This window comes from Triplophysa dalaica, chromosome 21 (genome assembly GCF_015846415.1).
Source record: "Triplophysa dalaica isolate WHDGS20190420 chromosome 21, ASM1584641v1, whole genome shotgun sequence".
In the NCBI taxonomy this organism is placed as follows: Eukaryota; Metazoa; Chordata; class Actinopteri; order Cypriniformes; family Nemacheilidae; genus Triplophysa; species Triplophysa dalaica.
The window spans coordinates 16,477,294-16,492,293 of NC_079562.1; the positions used below are offsets into that span (position 1 = coordinate 16,477,294).

Consider the following 15,000-nt stretch of genomic DNA (forward strand, 5'->3'; position numbering starts at 1 on the left):
CAGACTGTAGGAGTCCACAATACGACGTGACTCGTGGAGTCCAATGTGTATTGGTCAGTACCTTTGAATCCAGTGAACTATATAACCAGTCCACAGAAAACACTACGAAATGAATGAACCTGCGCTTGTTTTTTAAAGGCATATTTCTAAGTGCTGGAACATTAAACATTTGTATTCCATTGTGGTTAGAAAACGTATCGACATGGGGGTATAGCTCAGTGGTAGAGCATTTGACTGCAGATCAAGAGGCCCCCGGTTCAAATCCGGGTGCCCCCTTTCAGGTGCCCCTGTGAATCAGATGTTACTGCTGTTGCCTGTTTTAGCTAGCACCAGTAGGAAACTTGTAGCCCGAGCCTTGTTTCAAAGTTTTGGTAGAATAAACAGTTGTTTACCATGGTTGTTTAAAGGAGTCTTGAAGAGGAGGTATAGCTCAGTGGTAGAGTATTTGAATTCAGATCAAGAGGTCACCGACACAAATCCGGGTAACTTGAGATGTCACTGTGGCTTCCTTTCAAAACGTTCAGCAGTGTTCAACCGCAAACTTCTACTTTGGATGGATCTTCAAACGGGACCGGACCGGTGATAGCTCAGCCAGTGCCCCTCGTAGGGGAATTAGCTCAGATGGTAGAGCGCTCGCTTAGCATGCGAGAGGTAGCGGGATCGATGCCCGCATTCTCCAGTGACGTGTTTTGTTAGTAGCCACCGTACGAGGCCGACAGGTAGCTTCACCATCTGACTAAGGTCTACGTTTTGGAACTGGAAAAAAGTCTTTCACGTGATTTGCAAAGAGCAAAAAACGTGAACGTGACTCCCTTTCTCAAAACAAGGTGCATTGTTTTGAAGACACAATAAACACAAACAGACCGCACCCGAAGTGACCTGGAACTACATTATCAGTGAGCAGGGCTCGTCCGGGATTTGAACCCGGGACCTCTCGCACCCTAAGCGAGAATCATGCCCCTAGACCAACGAGCCTCGGACTTCAACCAAATCTGCAGCTTCGCCAAGCCGGGGCAAAGACAAGGAAGTCAGTCTACTGAAGAGTCAATAATTCTTGTTTCGGTCAAGTTCATCAACACGGTTGCCAAACCAAAAACTGGTCAGCCCCTTTGCAAGTTGGTATGCAGACGTTTGCTATTGAATCAAGAAACGTTCGTCTGTCATGGGTTCCATGATGTAACCACAAACCGCTCACTCACTGCACAAGTTTGTTTACCGACATGTGTCATTTGAATCGAGCTTTTTTCTGCATTTTTGGGATCCATGGTGTAATGGTTAGCACTCTGGGCTTTGAATCCAGCGATCCGAGTTCAAATCTCGGTGGAACCTCGTTGTGTGTCCAGATGCTTGTCAAATAGTAGATTGCAGACTGTAGGAGTCCACAATACGACGTGACTCGTGGAGTCCAATGTGTATTGGTCAGTACCTTTGAATCCAGTGAACTATATAACCAGTCCACAGAAAACACTACGAAATGAATGAACCTGCGCTTGTTTTTTAAAGGCATTTTTCTAAGTGCTGGAACATTAAACATTTGTATTCCATTGTGGTTAGAAAACGTATCGACATGGGGGTATAGCTCAGTGGTAGAGCATTTGACTGCAGATCAAGAGGCCCCCGGTTCAAATCCGGGTGCCCCCTTTCAGGTGCCCCTGTGAACCAGATGTTACTGCTGTTGCCTGTTTTAGCTAGCACCAGTAGGAAACATGTAGCCCGAGCCTTGTTTCTGCGTCTTGAAGAGGAGGTATAGCTCAGTGGTAGAGTATTTGAATTCAGATCAAGAGGTCACCGACACAAATCCGGGTAACTTGAGATGTCACTGTGGCTTCCTTTTAAAACGTTCAGCAGTGTTCAACCGCAAACTTCTACTTTGGATGGATCTTCAAACGGGACCGGACCGGTGATAGCTCAGCCAGTGCCCCTCGTAGGGGAATTAGCTCAGATGGTAGAGCGCTCGCTTAGCATGCGAGAGGTAGCGGGATCGATGCCCGCATTCTCCAGTGACGTGTTTTGTTAGTAGCCACCGTACGAGGCCGACAGGTAGCTTCAACATCTGACTAAGGTCTACGTTTTGGAACTGGAAAAAAGTCTTTCACGTGATTTGCAAAGAGCAAAAAACGTGAACGTGACTCCCTTTCTCAAAACAAGGTGCATTGTTTTGAAGACACAATAAACACAAACAGACAGCACCCGAAGTGACCTGGAACTACATTATCAGTGAGCAGGGCTCGTCCGGGATTTGAACCCGGGACCTCTCGCACCCTAAGCGAGAATCATGCCCCTAGACCAACGAGGCTCGGACTTCAACCAAATCTGCAGCTTCGCCAAGCCGGGGCAAAGACAAGGAAGTCAGTCTACTGAAGAGTCAATAATTCTTGTTTCGGTCAAGTTCATCAACACGGTTGCCAAACCAAAAACTGGTCAGCCCCTTTGCAAGTTGGTATGCAGACGTTTGCTATTGAATCAAGAAACGTTCGTCTGTCATGGGTTCCATGATGTAACCACAAACCGCTCACTCACTGCACAAGTTTGTTTACCGACATGTGTCATTTGAATCGAGCTTTTTTCTGCATTTTTGGGTTCCATGGTGTAATGGTTAGCACTCTGGGCTTTGAATCCAGCGATCCGAGTTCAAATCTCGGTGGAACCTCGTTGTGTGTCCAGATGCTTGTCAAATAGTAGATTGCAGACTGTAGGAGTCCACAATACGACGTGACTCGTGGAGTCCAATGTGTATTGGTCAGTACCTTTGAATCCAGTTAACTATATAACCAGTCCACAGAAAACACTACGAAATGAATGAACCTGCGCTTGTTTTTTAAAGGCATATTTCTAAGTGCTGGAAAATTAAACATTTGTATTCCATTGTGGTTAGAAAACGTATCGACATGGGTGTATAGCTCAGTGGTAGAGCATTTGACTGCAGATCAAGAGGCCCCCGGTTCAAATCCGGGTGCCCCCTTTCAGGTGCCCCTGTGAATCAGATGTTACTGCTGTTGCCTGTTTTAGCTAGCACCAGTAGGAAACTTGTAGCTCGAGCCTTGTTTCTGCGTTTTGGTAGAATAAACAGTTGTTTACCATGGTTGTTTAAAGGAGTCTTGAAGAGGAGGTATAGCTCAGTGGTAGAGTATTTGAATTCAGATCAAGAGGTCACCGACACAAATCCGGGTAACTTGAGATGTCACTGTGGCTTCCTTTTAAAACGTTCAGCAGTGTTCAACCGCAAACTTCTACTTTGGATGGATCTTCAAACGGGACCGGACCGGTGATAGCTCAGCCAGTGCCCCTCGTAGGGGAATTAGCTCAGATGGTAGAGCGCTCGCTTAGCATGCGAGAGGTAGCGGGATCGATGCCCGCATTCTCCAGTGACGTGTTTTGTTAGTAGCCACCGTACGAGGCCGACAGGTAGCTTCAACATCTGACTAAGGTCTACGTTTTGGAACTGGAAAAAAGTCTTTCACGTGATTTGCAAAGAGCAAAAAACGTGAACGTGACTCCCTTTCTCAAAACAAGGTGCATTGTTTTGAAGACACAATAAACACAGCACCCGAAGTGACCTGGAACTACATTATCAGTGAGCAGGGCTCGTCCGGGATTTGAACCCGGGACCTCTCGCACCCTAAGCGAGAATCATGCCCCTAGACCAACGAGCCTCGGACTTCAACCAAATCTGCAGCTTCGCCAAGCCGGGGCAAAGACAAGGAAGTCAGTCTACTGAAGAGTCAATAATTCTTGTTTCGGTCAAGTTCATCAACACGGTTGCCAAACCAAAAACTGGTCAGCCCCTTTGCAAGTTGGTATGCAGACGTTTGCTATTGAATCAAGAAACGTTCGTCTGTCATGGGTTCCATGATGTAACCACAAACCGCTCACTCACTGCACAAGTTTGTTTACCGACATGTGTCATTTGAATCGAGCTTTTTTCTGCATTTTTGGGTTCCATGGTGTAATGGTTAGCACTCTGGGCTTTGAATCCAGCGATCCGAGTTCAAATCTCGGTGGAACCTCGTTGTGTGTCCAGATGCTTGTCAAATAGTAGATTGCAGACTGTAGGAGTCCACAATACGACGTGACTCGTGGAGTCCAATGTGTATTGGTCAGTACCTTTGAATCCAGTGAACTATATAACCAGTCCACAGAAAACACTACGAAATGAATGAACCTGCGCTTGTTTTTTAAAGGCATATTTCTAAGTGCTGGAAAATTAAACATTTGTATTCCATTGTGGTTAGAAAACGTATCGACATGGGGGTATAGCTCAGTGGTAGAGCATTTGACTGCAGATCAAGAGGCCCCCGGTTCAAATCCGGGTGCCCCCTTTCAGGTGCCCCTGTGAATCAGATGTTACTGCTGTTGCCTGTTTTAGATAGCACCAGTAGGAAACTTGTAGCCCGAGCCTTGTTTCTGCGTTTTGGTAGAATAAACAGTTGTTTACCATGGTTGTTTAAAGGAGTCTTGAAGAGGAGGTATAGCTCAGTGGTAGAGTATTTGAATTCAGATCAAGAGGTCACCGACACAAATCCGGGTAACTTGAGATGTCACTGTGGCTTCCTTTTAAAACGGTGCATTGTTTTGAAGACACAATAAACACAAACAGACAGCACCCGAAGTGACCTGGAACTACATTATCAGTGAGCAGGGCTCGTCCGTGATTTGAACCCGGGACCTCTCGCACCCTAAGCGAGAATCATGCCCCTAGACCAACGAGCCTCGGACTTCAACCAAATCTGCAGCTTCGCCAAGCCGGGGCAAAGACAAGGAAGTCAGTCTACTGAAGAGTCAATAATTCTTGTTTCGGTCAAGTTCATCAACACGGTTGCCAAACCAAAAACTGGTCAGCCCCTTTGCAAGTTGGTATGCAGACGTTTGCTATTGAATCAAGAAACGTTCGTCTGTCATGGGTTCCATGATGTAACCACAAACCGCTCACTCACTGCACAAGTTTGTTTACCGACATGTGTCATTTGAATCGAGCTTTTTTCTGCATTTTTGGGTTCCATGGTGTAACATTTGTATTCCATTGTGGTTAGAAAACGTATCGACATGGGGGTATAGCTCAGTGGTAGAGCATTTGACTGCAGATCAAGAGGCCCCCGGTTCAAATCCGGGTGCCCGCTTTCAGGTGCCCCTGTGAATCAGATGTTACTGCTGTTGCCTGTTTTAGCTAGCACCAGTAGGAAACTTGTAGCCCGAGCCTTGTTTCTGCGTTTTGGTAGAATAAACAGTTGTTTACCATGGTTGTTTAAAGGAGTCTTGAAGAGGAGGTGTAGCTCAGTGGTAGAGTATTTGAAATCAGATCAAGAGGTCACCGACACAAATCCGGGTAACTTGAGATGTCACTGTGGCTTCCTTTTAAAACGTTCAGCAGTGTTCAACCGCAAACTTGTACTTTGGATGGATCTTCAAACTGGAACGCACCGGTGGTAGCTCAGCCAGTGCCCCTCGTAGGGGAATTAGCTCAGATGGTAGAGCGCTCGCTTAGCATGCGAGAGGTAGCGGGATCGATGCCCGCATTCTCCAGAGACGTGTTTTGTTAGTAGCCACCATACGAGGCCGACAGGTAGCTTCAACATCTGACTAAGGTCTACGTTTTGGAACTGGAAAAAAGTCTTTCACGTGATTTGCAAAGAGCAAAAAACGTGAACGTGACTCCCTTTCTCAAAACAAGGTGCATTATTTTGAAGACACAATAAACACAAACAGACAGCACCCGAAGTGACCTGGAACTACATTATCAGTGAGCAGGGCTCGTCCGGGATTTGAACCCGGGACCTCTCGCACCCTAAGCGAGAATCATGCCCCTAGACCAACGAGCCTCGGACTTCAACCAAATCTGCAGCTTCGCCAAGCCGGGGCAAAGACAAGGAAGTCAGTCTACTGAAGAGTCAATAATTCTTGTTTCGGTCAAGTTCATCAACACGGTTGCCAAACCAAAAACTGGTCAGCCCCTTTGCAAGTTGGTATGCAGACGTTTGCTATTGAATCAAGAAACGTTCGTCTGTCATGGGTTCCATGATGTAACCACAAACCGCTCACTCACTGCACAAGTTTGTTTACCGACATGTGTGATTTGAATCGAGCTTTTTTCTGCATTTTTGGGTTCCATGGTGTAATGGTTAGCACTCTGGGCTTTGAATCCAGCGATCCGAGTTCAAATCTCGGTGGAACCTCGTTGTGTGTCCAGATGCTTGTCAAATAGTAGATTGCAGACTGTAGGAGTCCACAATACGACGTGACTCGTGGAGTCCAATGTGTATTGGTCAGTACCTTTGAATCCAGTGAACTATATAACCAGTCCACAGAAAACACTACGAAATGAATGAACCTGCGCTTGTTTTTTAAAGGCATATTTCTAAGTGCTGGAACATTAAACATTTGTATTCCATTGTGGTTAGAAAACGTATCGACATGGGGGTATAGCTCAGTGGTAGAGCATTTGACTGCAGATCAAGAGGCCCCCGGTTCAAATCCGGGTGCCCCCTTTCAGGTGCCCCTGTGAATCAGATGTTACTGCTGTTGCCTGTTTTAGCTAGCACCAGTAGGAAACTTGTAGCCCGAGCCTTGTTTCAAAGTTTTGGTAGAATAAACAGTTGTTTACCATGGTTGTTTAAAGGAGTCTTGAAGAGGAGGTATAGCTCAGTGGTAGAGTATTTGAATTCAGATCAAGAAGTCACCGACACAAATCCGGGTAACTTGAGATGTCACTGTGGCTTCCTTTCAAAACGTTCAGCAGTGTTCAACCGCAAACTTCTACTTTGGATGGATCTTCAAACGGGACCGGACCGGTGATAGCTCAGCCAGTGCCCCTCGTAGGGGAATTAGCTCAGATGGTAGAGCGCTCGCTTAGCATGCGAGAGGTAGCGGGATCGATGCCCGCATTCTCCAGTGACGTGTTTTGTTAGTAGCCACCGTACGAGGCCGACAGGTAGCTTCACCATCTGACTAAGGTCTACGTTTTGGAACTGGAAAAAAGTCTTTCACGTGATTTGCAAAGAGCAAAAAACGTGAACGTGACTCCCTTTCTCAAAACAAGGTGCATTGTTTTGAAGACACAATAAACACAAACAGACCGCACCCGAAGTGACCTGGAACTACATTATCAGTGAGCAGGGCTCGTCCGGGATTTGAACCCGGGACCTCTCGCACCCTAAGCGAGAATCATGCCCCTAGACCAACGAGCCTCGGACTTCAACCAAATCTGCAGCTTCGCCAAGCCGGGGCAAAGACAAGGAAGTCAGTCTACTGAAGAGTCAATAATTCTTGTTTCGGTCAAGTTCATCAACACGGTTGCCAAACCAAAAACTGGTCAGCCCCTTTGCAAGTTGGTATGCAGACGTTTGCTATTGAATCAAGAAACGTTCGTCTGTCATGGGTTCCATGATGTAACCACAAACCGCTCACTCACTGCACAAGTTTGTTTACCGACATGTGTCATTTGAATCGAGCTTTTTTCTGCATTTTTGGGTTCCATGGTGTAATGGTTAGCACTCTGGGCTTTGAATCCAGCGATCCGAGTTCAAATCTCGGTGGAACCTCGTTGTGTGTCCAGATGCTTGTCAAATAGTAGATTGCAGACTGTAGGAGTCCACAATACGACGTGACTCGTGGAGTCCAATGTGTATTGGTCAGTACCTTTGAATCCAGTGAACTATATAACCAGTCCACAGAAAACACTACGAAATGAATGAACCTGCGCTTGTTTTTTAAAGGCATTTTTCTAAGTGCTGGAACATTAAACATTTGTATTCCATTGTGGTTAGAAAACGTATCGACATGGGGGTATAGCTCAGTGGTAGAGCATTTGACTGCAGATCAAGAGGCCCCCGGTTCAAATCCGGGTGCCCCCTTTCAGGTGCCCCTGTGAACCAGATGTTACTGCTGTTGCCTGTTTTAGCTAGCACCAGTAGGAAACATGTAGCCCGAGCCTTGTTTCTGCGTCTTGAAGAGGAGGTATAGCTCAGTGGTAGAGTATTTGAATTCAGATCAAGAGGTCACCGACACAAATCCGGGTAACTTGAGATGTCACTGTGGCTTCCTTTTAAAACGTTCAGCAGTGTTCAACCGCAAACTTCTACTTTGGATGGATCTTCAAACGGGACCGGACCGGTGATAGCTCAGCCAGTGCCCCTCGTAGGGGAATTAGCTCAGATGGTAGAGCGCTCGCTTAGCATGCGAGAGGTAGCGGGATCGATGCCCGCATTCTCCAGTGACGTGTTTTGTTAGTAGCCACCGTACGAGGCCGACAGGTAGCTTCAACATCTGACTAAGGTCTACGTTTTGGAACTGGAAAAAAGTCTTTCACGTGATTTGCAAAGAGCAAAAAACGTGAACGTGACTCCCTTTCTCAAAACAAGGTGCATTGTTTTGAAGACACAATAAACACAAACAGACAGCACCCGAAGTGACCTGGAACTACATTATCAGTGAGCAGGGCTCGTCCGGGATTTGAACCCGGGACCTCTCGCACCCTAAGCGAGAATCATGCCCCTAGACCAACGAGGCTCGGACTTCAACCAAATCTGCAGCTTCGCCAAGCCGGGGCAAAGACAAGGAAGTCAGTCTACTGAAGAGTCAATAATTCTTGTTTCGGTCAAGTTCATCAACACGGTTGCCAAACCAAAAACTGGTCAGCCCCTTTGCAAGTTGGTATGCAGACGTTTGCTATTGAATCAAGAAACGTTCGTCTGTCATGGGTTCCATGATGTAACCACAAACCGCTCACTCACTGCACAAGTTTGTTTACCGACATGTGTCATTTGAATCGAGCTTTTTTCTGCATTTTTGGGTTCCATGGTGTAATGGTTAGCACTCTGGGCTTTGAATCCAGCGATCCGAGTTCAAATCTCGGTGGAACCTCGTTGTGTGTCCAGATGCTTGTCAAATAGTAGATTGCAGACTGTAGGAGTCCACAATACGACGTGACTCGTGGAGTCCAATGTGTATTGGTCAGTACCTTTGAATCCAGTTAACTATATAACCAGTCCACAGAAAACACTACGAAATGAATGAACCTGCGCTTGTTTTTTAAAGGCATATTTCTAAGTGCTGGAAAATTAAACATTTGTATTCCATTGTGGTTAGAAAACGTATCGACATGGGGGTATAGCTCAGTGGTAGAGCATTTGACTGCAGATCAAGAGGCCCCCGGTTCAAATCCGGGTGCCCCCTTTCAGGTGCCCCTGTGAATCAGATGTTACTGCTGTTGCCTGTTTTAGCTAGCACCAGTAGGAAACTTGTAGCTCGAGCCTTGTTTCTGCGTTTTGGTAGAATAAACAGTTGTTTACCATGGTTGTTTAAAGGAGTCTTGAAGAGGAGGTATAGCTCAGTGGTAGAGTATTTGAATTCAGATCAAGAGGTCACCGACACAAATCCGGGTAACTTGAGATGTCACTGTGGCTTCCTTTTAAAACGTTCAGCAGTGTTCAACCGCAAACTTCTACTTTGGATGGATCTTCAAACGGGACCGGACCGGTGATAGCTCAGCCAGTGCCCCTCGTAGGGGAATTAGCTCAGATGGTAGAGCGCTCGCTTAGCATGCGAGAGGTAGCGGGATCGATGCCCGCATTCTCCAGTGACGTGTTTTGTTAGTAGCCACCGTACGAGGCCGACAGGTAGCTTCAACATCTGACTAAGGTCTACGTTTTGGAACTGGAAAAAAGTCTTTCACGTGATTTGCAAAGAGCAAAAAACGTGAACGTGACTCCCTTTCTCAAAACAAGGTGCATTGTTTTGAAGACACAATAAACACAGCACCCGAAGTGACCTGGAACTACATTATCAGTGAGCAGGGCTCGTCCGGGATTTGAACCCGGGACCTCTCGCACCCTAAGCGAGAATCATGCCCCTAGACCAACGAGCCTCGGACTTCAACCAAATCTGCAGCTTCGCCAAGCCGGGGCAAAGACTAGGAAGTCAGTCTACTGAAGAGTCAATAATTCTTGTTTCGGTCAAGTTCATCAACACGGTTGCCAAACCAAAAACTGGTCAGCCCCTTTGCAAGTTGGTATGCAGACGTTTGCTATTGAATCAAGAAACGTTCGTCTGTCATGGGTTCCATGATGTAACCACAAACCGCTCACTCACTGCACAAGTTTGTTTACCGACATTTGTCATTTGAATCGAGCTTTTTTCTGCATTTTTGGGTTCCATGGTGTAATGGTTAGCACTCTGGGCTTTGAATCCAGCGATCCGAGTTCAAATCTCGGTGGAACCTCGTTGTGTGTCCAGATGCTTGTCAAATAGTAGATTGCAGACTGTAGGAGTCCACAATACGACGTGACTCGTGGAGTCCAATGTGTATTGGTCAGTACCTTTGAATCCAGTGAACTATATAACCAGTCCACAGAAAACACTACGAAATGAATGAACCTGCGCTTGTTTTTTAAAGGCATATTTCTAAGTGCTGGAAAATTAAACATTTGTATTCCATTGTGGTTAGAAAACGTATCGACATGGGGGTATAGCTCAGTGGTAGAGCATTTGACTGCAGATCAAGAGGCCCCCGGTTCAAATCCGGGTGCCCCCTTTCAGGTGCCCCTGTGAATCAGATGTTACTGCTGTTGCCTGTTTTAGCTAGCACCAGTAGGAAACTTGTAGCCCGAGCCTTGTTTCTGCGTTTTGGTAGAATAAACAGTTGTTTACCATGGTTGTTTAAAGGAGTCTTGAAGAGGAGGTATAGCTCAGTGGTAGAGTATTTGAATTCAGATCAAGAGGTCACCGACACAAATCCGGGTAACTTGAGATGTCACTGTGGCTTCCTTTTAAAACGGTGCATTGTTTTGAAGACACAATAAACACAAACAGACAGCACCCGAAGTGACCTGGAACTACATTATCAGTGAGCAGGGCTCGTCCGTGATTTGAACCCGGGACCTCTCGCACCCTAAGCGAGAATCATGCCCCTAGACCAACGAGCCTCGGACTTCAACCAAATCTGCAGCTTCGCCAAGCCGGGGCAAAGACAAGGAAGTCAGTCTACTGAAGAGTCAATAATTCTTGTTTCGGTCAAGTTCATCAACACGGTTGCCAAACCAAAAACTGGTCAGCCCCTTTGCAAGTTGGTATGCAGACGTTTGCTATTGAATCAAGAAACGTTCGTCTGTCATGGGTTCCATGATGTAACCACAAACCGCTCACTCACTGCACAAGTTTGTTTACCGACATGTGTCATTTGAATCGAGCTTTTTTCTGCATTTTTGGGTTCCATGGTGTAACATTTGTATTCCATTGTGGTTAGAAAACGTATCGACATGGGGGTATAGCTCAGTGGTAGAGCATTTGACTGCAGATCAAGAGGCCCCCAGTTCAAATCCGGGTGCCCCCTTTCAGGTGCCCCTGTGAATCAGATGTTACTGCTGTTGCCTGTTTTAGCTAGCACCAGTAGGAAACTTGTAGCTCGAGCCTTGTTTCTGCGTTTTGGTAGAATAAACAGTTGTTTACCATGGTTGTTTAAAGGAGTCTTGAAGAGGAGGTATAGCTCAGTGGTAGAGTATTTGAATTCAGATCAAGAGGTCACCGACACAAATCCGGGTAACTTGAGATGTCACTGTGGCTTCCTTTCAAAACGTTCAGCAGTGTTCAACCGCAAACTTCTACTTTGGATGGATCTTCAAACGGGACCGGACCGGTGATAGCTCAGCCAGTGCCCCTCGTAGGGGAATTAGCTCAGATGGTAGAGCGCTCGCTTAGCATGCCAGAGGTAGCGGGATCGATGCCCGCATTCTCCAGTGACGTGTTTTGTTAGTAGCCACCGTACGAGGCCGACAGCTAGCTTCAACATCTGACTAAGGTCTACGTTTTGGAACTGGAAAAAAGTCTTTCACGTGATTTGCAAAGAGCAAAAAACGTGAACGTGACTCCCTTTCTCAAAACAAGGTGCATTGTTTTGAAGACACAATAAACACAAACAGACAGCACCCGAAGTGACCTGGAACTACATTATCAGTGAGCAGGGCTCGTCCGGGATTTGAACCCGGGACCTCTCGCACCCTAAGCGAGAATCATGCCCCTAGACCAACGAGCCTCGGACTTCAACCAAATCTGCAGCTTCGCCAAGCCGAGGCAAAGACAAGGAAGTCAGTCTACTGAAGAGTCAATAATTCTTGTTTCGGTCAAGTTCATCAACACGGTTGCCAAACCAAAAACTGGTCAGCCCCTTTGCAAGTTGGTATGCAGACGTTTGCTATTGAATCAAGAAACGTTCGTCTGTCATGGGTTCCATGATGTAACCACAAACCGCTCACTCACTGCACAAGTTTGTTTACCGACATGTGTCATTTGAATCAAGCTTTTTTCTGCATTTTTGGGTTCCATGGTGTAATGGTTAGCACTCTGGGCTTTGAATCCAGCGATCCGAGTTCAAATCTCGGTGGAACCTCGTTGTGTGTCCAGATGCTTGTCAAATAGTAGATTGCAGACTGTAGGAGTCCACAATACGACGTGACTCGTGGAGTCCAATGTGTATTGGTCAGTACCTTTGAATCCAGTGAACTATATAACCAGTCCACAGAAAACACTACGAAATGAATGAACCTGCGCTTGTTTTTTAAAGGCATATTTCTAAGTGCTGGAAAATTAAACATTTGTATTCCATTGTGGTTAGAAAACGTATCGACATGGGGGTATAGCTCAGTGGTAGAGCATTTGACTGCAGATCAAGAGGCCCCCAGTTCAAATCCGGGTGCCCCCTTTCAGGTGCCCCTGTGAATCAGATGTTACTGCTGTTGCCTGTTTTAGCTAGCACCAGTAGGAAACTTGTAGCCCGAGCCTTGTTTCTGCGTTTTGGTAGAATAAACAGTTGTTTACCATGGTTGTTTAAAGGAGTCTTGAAGAGGAGGTGTAGCTCAGTGGTAGAGTATTTGAAATCAGATCAAGAGGTCACCGACACAAATCCGGGTAACTTGAGATGTCACTGTGGCTTCCTTTTAAAACGTTCAGCAGTGTTCAACCGCAAACTTGTACTTTGGATGGATCTTCAAACGGGAACGCACCGGTGGTAGCTCAGCCAGTGCCCCTCGTAGGGGAATTAGCTCAGATGGTAGAGCGCTCGCTTAGCATGCGAGAGGTAGCGGGATCGATGCCCGCATTCTCCAGAGACGTGTTTTGTTAGTAGCCACCGTACGAGGCCGACAGGTAGCTTCAACATCTGACTAAGGTCTACGTTTTGGAACTGGAAAAAAGTCTTTCACGTGATTTGCAAAGAGCAAAAAACGTGAACGTGACTCCCTTTCTCAAAACAAGGTGCATTATTTTGAAGACACAATAAACACAAACAGACAGCACCCGAAGTGACCTGGAACTACATTATCAGTGAGCAGGGCTCGTCCGGGATTTGAACCCGGGACCTCTCGCACCCTAAGCGAGAATCATGCCCCTAGACCAACGAGCCTCGGACTTCAACCAAATCTGCAGCTTCGTCAAGCCGGGGCAAAGACAAGGAAGTCAATCTACTGAAGAGTCAATAATTCTTGTTTCGGTCAAGTTCATCAACACGGTTGCCAAACCAAAAACTGGTCAGCCCCTTTGCAAGTTGGTATGCAGACGTTTGCTATTGAATCAAGAAACGTTCGTCTGTCATGGGTTCCATGATGTAACCACAAACCGCTCACTCACTGCACAAGTTTGTTTACCGACATGTGTCATTTGAATCAAGCTTTTTTCTGCATTTTTGGGTTCCATGGTGTAATGGTTAGCACTCTGGGCTTTGAATCCAGCGATCCGAGTTCAAATCTCGGTGGAACCTCGTTGTGTGTCCAGATGCTTGTCAATTAGTAGATTGCAGACTGTAGGAGTCCACAATACGACGTGACTCGTGGAGTCCAATGTGTATTGGTCAGTACCTTTGAATCCAGTGAACTATATAACCAGTCCACAGAAAACACTACGAAATGAATGAACCTGCGCTTGTTTTATAAAGGCATATTTCTAAGTGCTGGAAAATTAAACATTTGTATTCCATTGTGGTTAGAAAACGTATCGACATGGGGGTATAGCTCAGTGGTAGAGCATTTGACTGCAGATCAAGAGGCCCCCGGTTCAAATCCGGGTGCCCCCTTTCAGGTGCCCCTGTGAATCAGATGTTACTGCTGTTGCCTGTTTTAGCTAGCACCAGTAGGAAACTTGTAGCTCGAGCCTTGTTTCTGCGTTTTGGTAGAATAAACAGTTGTTTACCATGGTTGTTTAAAGGAGTCTTGAAGAGGAGGTATAGCTCAGTGGTAGAGTATTTGAATTCAGATCAAGAGGTCACCGACACAAATCCGGGTAACTTGAGATGTCACTGTGGCTTCCTTTCAAAACGTTCAGCAGTGTTCAACCGCAAACTTCTACTTTGGATGGATCTTCAAACGGGACCGGACCGGTGATAGCTCAGCCAGTGCCCCTCGTAGGGGAATTAGCTCAGATGGTAGAGCGCTCGCTTAGCATGCGAGAGGTAGCGGGATCGATGCCCGCATTCTCCAGTGACGTGTTTTGTTAGTAGCCACCGTACGAGGCCGACAGGTAGCTTCAACATCTGACTAAGGTCTACGTTTTGGAACTGGAAAAAAGTCTTTCACGTGATTTGCAAAGAGCAAAAAACGTGAACGTGACTCCCTTTCTCAAAACAAGGTGCATTATTTTGAAGACACAATAAACACAAACAGACAGCATCCGAAGTGACCTGGAACTACATTATCAGTGAGCAGGGCTCGTCCGGGATTTGAACCCGGGACCTCTCGCACCCTAAGCGAGAATCATGCCCCTAGACCAACGAGCCTCGGACTTCAACCAAATCTGCAGCTTCGCCAAGCCGGGGCAAAGACAAGGAAGTCAGTCTACTGAAGAGTCAATAATTCTTGTTTCGGTCAAGTTCATCAACACGGTTGCCAAACCAAAAACTGGTCAGCCCCTTTGCAAGTTGGTATGCAGACGTTTGCTATTGAATCAAGAAACGTTCGTCTGTCATGGGTTCCATGATGTAACCACAAACCGCTCACTCACTGCACAAGTTTGTTTACCGACATG

General features: G+C 46.4%; 42 non-coding genes across 42 annotated transcripts; 30 read left to right on the top strand and 12 right to left on the bottom strand.

Annotated features, from left to right (window-relative positions):
- The first annotated feature begins 204 nt into the window (after nucleotides 1-204).
- On the top strand, nucleotides 205-276 carry trnac-gca (transfer RNA cysteine (anticodon GCA)). The gene has a single exon. It is a non-coding gene; the product is annotated as a tRNA-Cys (tRNA).
- A 330-nt stretch (nucleotides 277-606) lies between these two features.
- On the top strand, nucleotides 607-679 carry trnaa-agc (transfer RNA alanine (anticodon AGC)). The gene has a single exon. It is a non-coding gene; the product is annotated as a tRNA-Ala (tRNA).
- Nucleotides 680-903: 224 nt separating this feature from the next.
- Nucleotides 904-975, bottom strand: trnap-agg (transfer RNA proline (anticodon AGG)). Its single transcript has one exon. It is a non-coding gene; the product is annotated as a tRNA-Pro (tRNA).
- A 282-nt stretch (nucleotides 976-1,257) lies between these two features.
- On the top strand, nucleotides 1,258-1,329 carry trnaq-uug (transfer RNA glutamine (anticodon UUG)). Its single transcript has one exon. It is a non-coding gene; the product is annotated as a tRNA-Gln (tRNA).
- A 240-nt stretch (nucleotides 1,330-1,569) lies between these two features.
- On the top strand, nucleotides 1,570-1,641 carry trnac-gca (transfer RNA cysteine (anticodon GCA)). Its single transcript has one exon. It is a non-coding gene; the product is annotated as a tRNA-Cys (tRNA).
- Nucleotides 1,642-1,927: 286 nt separating this feature from the next.
- trnaa-agc (transfer RNA alanine (anticodon AGC)) lies at nucleotides 1,928-2,000 on the top strand. The gene has a single exon. It is a non-coding gene; the product is annotated as a tRNA-Ala (tRNA).
- Nucleotides 2,001-2,220: 220 nt separating this feature from the next.
- On the bottom strand, nucleotides 2,221-2,296 carry trnap-agg (transfer RNA proline (anticodon AGG)). Its single transcript has one exon. It is a non-coding gene; the product is annotated as a tRNA-Pro (tRNA).
- A 282-nt stretch (nucleotides 2,297-2,578) lies between these two features.
- On the top strand, nucleotides 2,579-2,650 carry trnaq-uug (transfer RNA glutamine (anticodon UUG)). Its single transcript has one exon. It is a non-coding gene; the product is annotated as a tRNA-Gln (tRNA).
- A 240-nt stretch (nucleotides 2,651-2,890) lies between these two features.
- trnac-gca (transfer RNA cysteine (anticodon GCA)) lies at nucleotides 2,891-2,962 on the top strand. Its single transcript has one exon. It is a non-coding gene; the product is annotated as a tRNA-Cys (tRNA).
- A 330-nt stretch (nucleotides 2,963-3,292) lies between these two features.
- On the top strand, nucleotides 3,293-3,365 carry trnaa-agc (transfer RNA alanine (anticodon AGC)). The gene has a single exon. It is a non-coding gene; the product is annotated as a tRNA-Ala (tRNA).
- A 216-nt stretch (nucleotides 3,366-3,581) lies between these two features.
- On the bottom strand, nucleotides 3,582-3,653 carry trnap-agg (transfer RNA proline (anticodon AGG)). Its single transcript has one exon. It is a non-coding gene; the product is annotated as a tRNA-Pro (tRNA).
- A 282-nt stretch (nucleotides 3,654-3,935) lies between these two features.
- trnaq-uug (transfer RNA glutamine (anticodon UUG)) lies at nucleotides 3,936-4,007 on the top strand. Its single transcript has one exon. It is a non-coding gene; the product is annotated as a tRNA-Gln (tRNA).
- Nucleotides 4,008-4,247: 240 nt separating this feature from the next.
- trnac-gca (transfer RNA cysteine (anticodon GCA)) lies at nucleotides 4,248-4,319 on the top strand. Its single transcript has one exon. It is a non-coding gene; the product is annotated as a tRNA-Cys (tRNA).
- Nucleotides 4,320-4,638: 319 nt separating this feature from the next.
- On the bottom strand, nucleotides 4,639-4,710 carry trnap-agg (transfer RNA proline (anticodon AGG)). The gene has a single exon. It is a non-coding gene; the product is annotated as a tRNA-Pro (tRNA).
- Nucleotides 4,711-5,045: 335 nt separating this feature from the next.
- On the top strand, nucleotides 5,046-5,117 carry trnac-gca (transfer RNA cysteine (anticodon GCA)). Its single transcript has one exon. It is a non-coding gene; the product is annotated as a tRNA-Cys (tRNA).
- Nucleotides 5,118-5,447: 330 nt separating this feature from the next.
- trnaa-agc (transfer RNA alanine (anticodon AGC)) lies at nucleotides 5,448-5,520 on the top strand. Its single transcript has one exon. It is a non-coding gene; the product is annotated as a tRNA-Ala (tRNA).
- Nucleotides 5,521-5,744: 224 nt separating this feature from the next.
- Nucleotides 5,745-5,816, bottom strand: trnap-agg (transfer RNA proline (anticodon AGG)). The gene has a single exon. It is a non-coding gene; the product is annotated as a tRNA-Pro (tRNA).
- A 282-nt stretch (nucleotides 5,817-6,098) lies between these two features.
- trnaq-uug (transfer RNA glutamine (anticodon UUG)) lies at nucleotides 6,099-6,170 on the top strand. Its single transcript has one exon. It is a non-coding gene; the product is annotated as a tRNA-Gln (tRNA).
- A 240-nt stretch (nucleotides 6,171-6,410) lies between these two features.
- trnac-gca (transfer RNA cysteine (anticodon GCA)) lies at nucleotides 6,411-6,482 on the top strand. Its single transcript has one exon. It is a non-coding gene; the product is annotated as a tRNA-Cys (tRNA).
- Nucleotides 6,483-6,812: 330 nt separating this feature from the next.
- On the top strand, nucleotides 6,813-6,885 carry trnaa-agc (transfer RNA alanine (anticodon AGC)). The gene has a single exon. It is a non-coding gene; the product is annotated as a tRNA-Ala (tRNA).
- A 224-nt stretch (nucleotides 6,886-7,109) lies between these two features.
- On the bottom strand, nucleotides 7,110-7,181 carry trnap-agg (transfer RNA proline (anticodon AGG)). The gene has a single exon. It is a non-coding gene; the product is annotated as a tRNA-Pro (tRNA).
- Nucleotides 7,182-7,463: 282 nt separating this feature from the next.
- On the top strand, nucleotides 7,464-7,535 carry trnaq-uug (transfer RNA glutamine (anticodon UUG)). The gene has a single exon. It is a non-coding gene; the product is annotated as a tRNA-Gln (tRNA).
- Nucleotides 7,536-7,775: 240 nt separating this feature from the next.
- trnac-gca (transfer RNA cysteine (anticodon GCA)) lies at nucleotides 7,776-7,847 on the top strand. The gene has a single exon. It is a non-coding gene; the product is annotated as a tRNA-Cys (tRNA).
- A 286-nt stretch (nucleotides 7,848-8,133) lies between these two features.
- On the top strand, nucleotides 8,134-8,206 carry trnaa-agc (transfer RNA alanine (anticodon AGC)). Its single transcript has one exon. It is a non-coding gene; the product is annotated as a tRNA-Ala (tRNA).
- Nucleotides 8,207-8,426: 220 nt separating this feature from the next.
- Nucleotides 8,427-8,502, bottom strand: trnap-agg (transfer RNA proline (anticodon AGG)). The gene has a single exon. It is a non-coding gene; the product is annotated as a tRNA-Pro (tRNA).
- A 282-nt stretch (nucleotides 8,503-8,784) lies between these two features.
- On the top strand, nucleotides 8,785-8,856 carry trnaq-uug (transfer RNA glutamine (anticodon UUG)). The gene has a single exon. It is a non-coding gene; the product is annotated as a tRNA-Gln (tRNA).
- A 240-nt stretch (nucleotides 8,857-9,096) lies between these two features.
- On the top strand, nucleotides 9,097-9,168 carry trnac-gca (transfer RNA cysteine (anticodon GCA)). Its single transcript has one exon. It is a non-coding gene; the product is annotated as a tRNA-Cys (tRNA).
- A 330-nt stretch (nucleotides 9,169-9,498) lies between these two features.
- Nucleotides 9,499-9,571, top strand: trnaa-agc (transfer RNA alanine (anticodon AGC)). Its single transcript has one exon. It is a non-coding gene; the product is annotated as a tRNA-Ala (tRNA).
- A 216-nt stretch (nucleotides 9,572-9,787) lies between these two features.
- On the bottom strand, nucleotides 9,788-9,859 carry trnap-agg (transfer RNA proline (anticodon AGG)). The gene has a single exon. It is a non-coding gene; the product is annotated as a tRNA-Pro (tRNA).
- A 282-nt stretch (nucleotides 9,860-10,141) lies between these two features.
- Nucleotides 10,142-10,213, top strand: trnaq-uug (transfer RNA glutamine (anticodon UUG)). Its single transcript has one exon. It is a non-coding gene; the product is annotated as a tRNA-Gln (tRNA).
- A 240-nt stretch (nucleotides 10,214-10,453) lies between these two features.
- Nucleotides 10,454-10,525, top strand: trnac-gca (transfer RNA cysteine (anticodon GCA)). Its single transcript has one exon. It is a non-coding gene; the product is annotated as a tRNA-Cys (tRNA).
- Nucleotides 10,526-10,844: 319 nt separating this feature from the next.
- trnap-agg (transfer RNA proline (anticodon AGG)) lies at nucleotides 10,845-10,916 on the bottom strand. Its single transcript has one exon. It is a non-coding gene; the product is annotated as a tRNA-Pro (tRNA).
- A 335-nt stretch (nucleotides 10,917-11,251) lies between these two features.
- On the top strand, nucleotides 11,252-11,323 carry trnac-gca (transfer RNA cysteine (anticodon GCA)). Its single transcript has one exon. It is a non-coding gene; the product is annotated as a tRNA-Cys (tRNA).
- A 627-nt stretch (nucleotides 11,324-11,950) lies between these two features.
- Nucleotides 11,951-12,022, bottom strand: trnap-agg (transfer RNA proline (anticodon AGG)). The gene has a single exon. It is a non-coding gene; the product is annotated as a tRNA-Pro (tRNA).
- A 282-nt stretch (nucleotides 12,023-12,304) lies between these two features.
- On the top strand, nucleotides 12,305-12,376 carry trnaq-uug (transfer RNA glutamine (anticodon UUG)). Its single transcript has one exon. It is a non-coding gene; the product is annotated as a tRNA-Gln (tRNA).
- Nucleotides 12,377-12,616: 240 nt separating this feature from the next.
- trnac-gca (transfer RNA cysteine (anticodon GCA)) lies at nucleotides 12,617-12,688 on the top strand. Its single transcript has one exon. It is a non-coding gene; the product is annotated as a tRNA-Cys (tRNA).
- Nucleotides 12,689-13,018: 330 nt separating this feature from the next.
- trnaa-agc (transfer RNA alanine (anticodon AGC)) lies at nucleotides 13,019-13,091 on the top strand. Its single transcript has one exon. It is a non-coding gene; the product is annotated as a tRNA-Ala (tRNA).
- Nucleotides 13,092-13,315: 224 nt separating this feature from the next.
- On the bottom strand, nucleotides 13,316-13,387 carry trnap-agg (transfer RNA proline (anticodon AGG)). Its single transcript has one exon. It is a non-coding gene; the product is annotated as a tRNA-Pro (tRNA).
- Nucleotides 13,388-13,669: 282 nt separating this feature from the next.
- trnaq-uug (transfer RNA glutamine (anticodon UUG)) lies at nucleotides 13,670-13,741 on the top strand. Its single transcript has one exon. It is a non-coding gene; the product is annotated as a tRNA-Gln (tRNA).
- A 240-nt stretch (nucleotides 13,742-13,981) lies between these two features.
- On the top strand, nucleotides 13,982-14,053 carry trnac-gca (transfer RNA cysteine (anticodon GCA)). Its single transcript has one exon. It is a non-coding gene; the product is annotated as a tRNA-Cys (tRNA).
- A 330-nt stretch (nucleotides 14,054-14,383) lies between these two features.
- trnaa-agc (transfer RNA alanine (anticodon AGC)) lies at nucleotides 14,384-14,456 on the top strand. Its single transcript has one exon. It is a non-coding gene; the product is annotated as a tRNA-Ala (tRNA).
- Nucleotides 14,457-14,680: 224 nt separating this feature from the next.
- Nucleotides 14,681-14,752, bottom strand: trnap-agg (transfer RNA proline (anticodon AGG)). The gene has a single exon. It is a non-coding gene; the product is annotated as a tRNA-Pro (tRNA).
- Nucleotides 14,753-15,000: the final 248 nt, after the last annotated feature.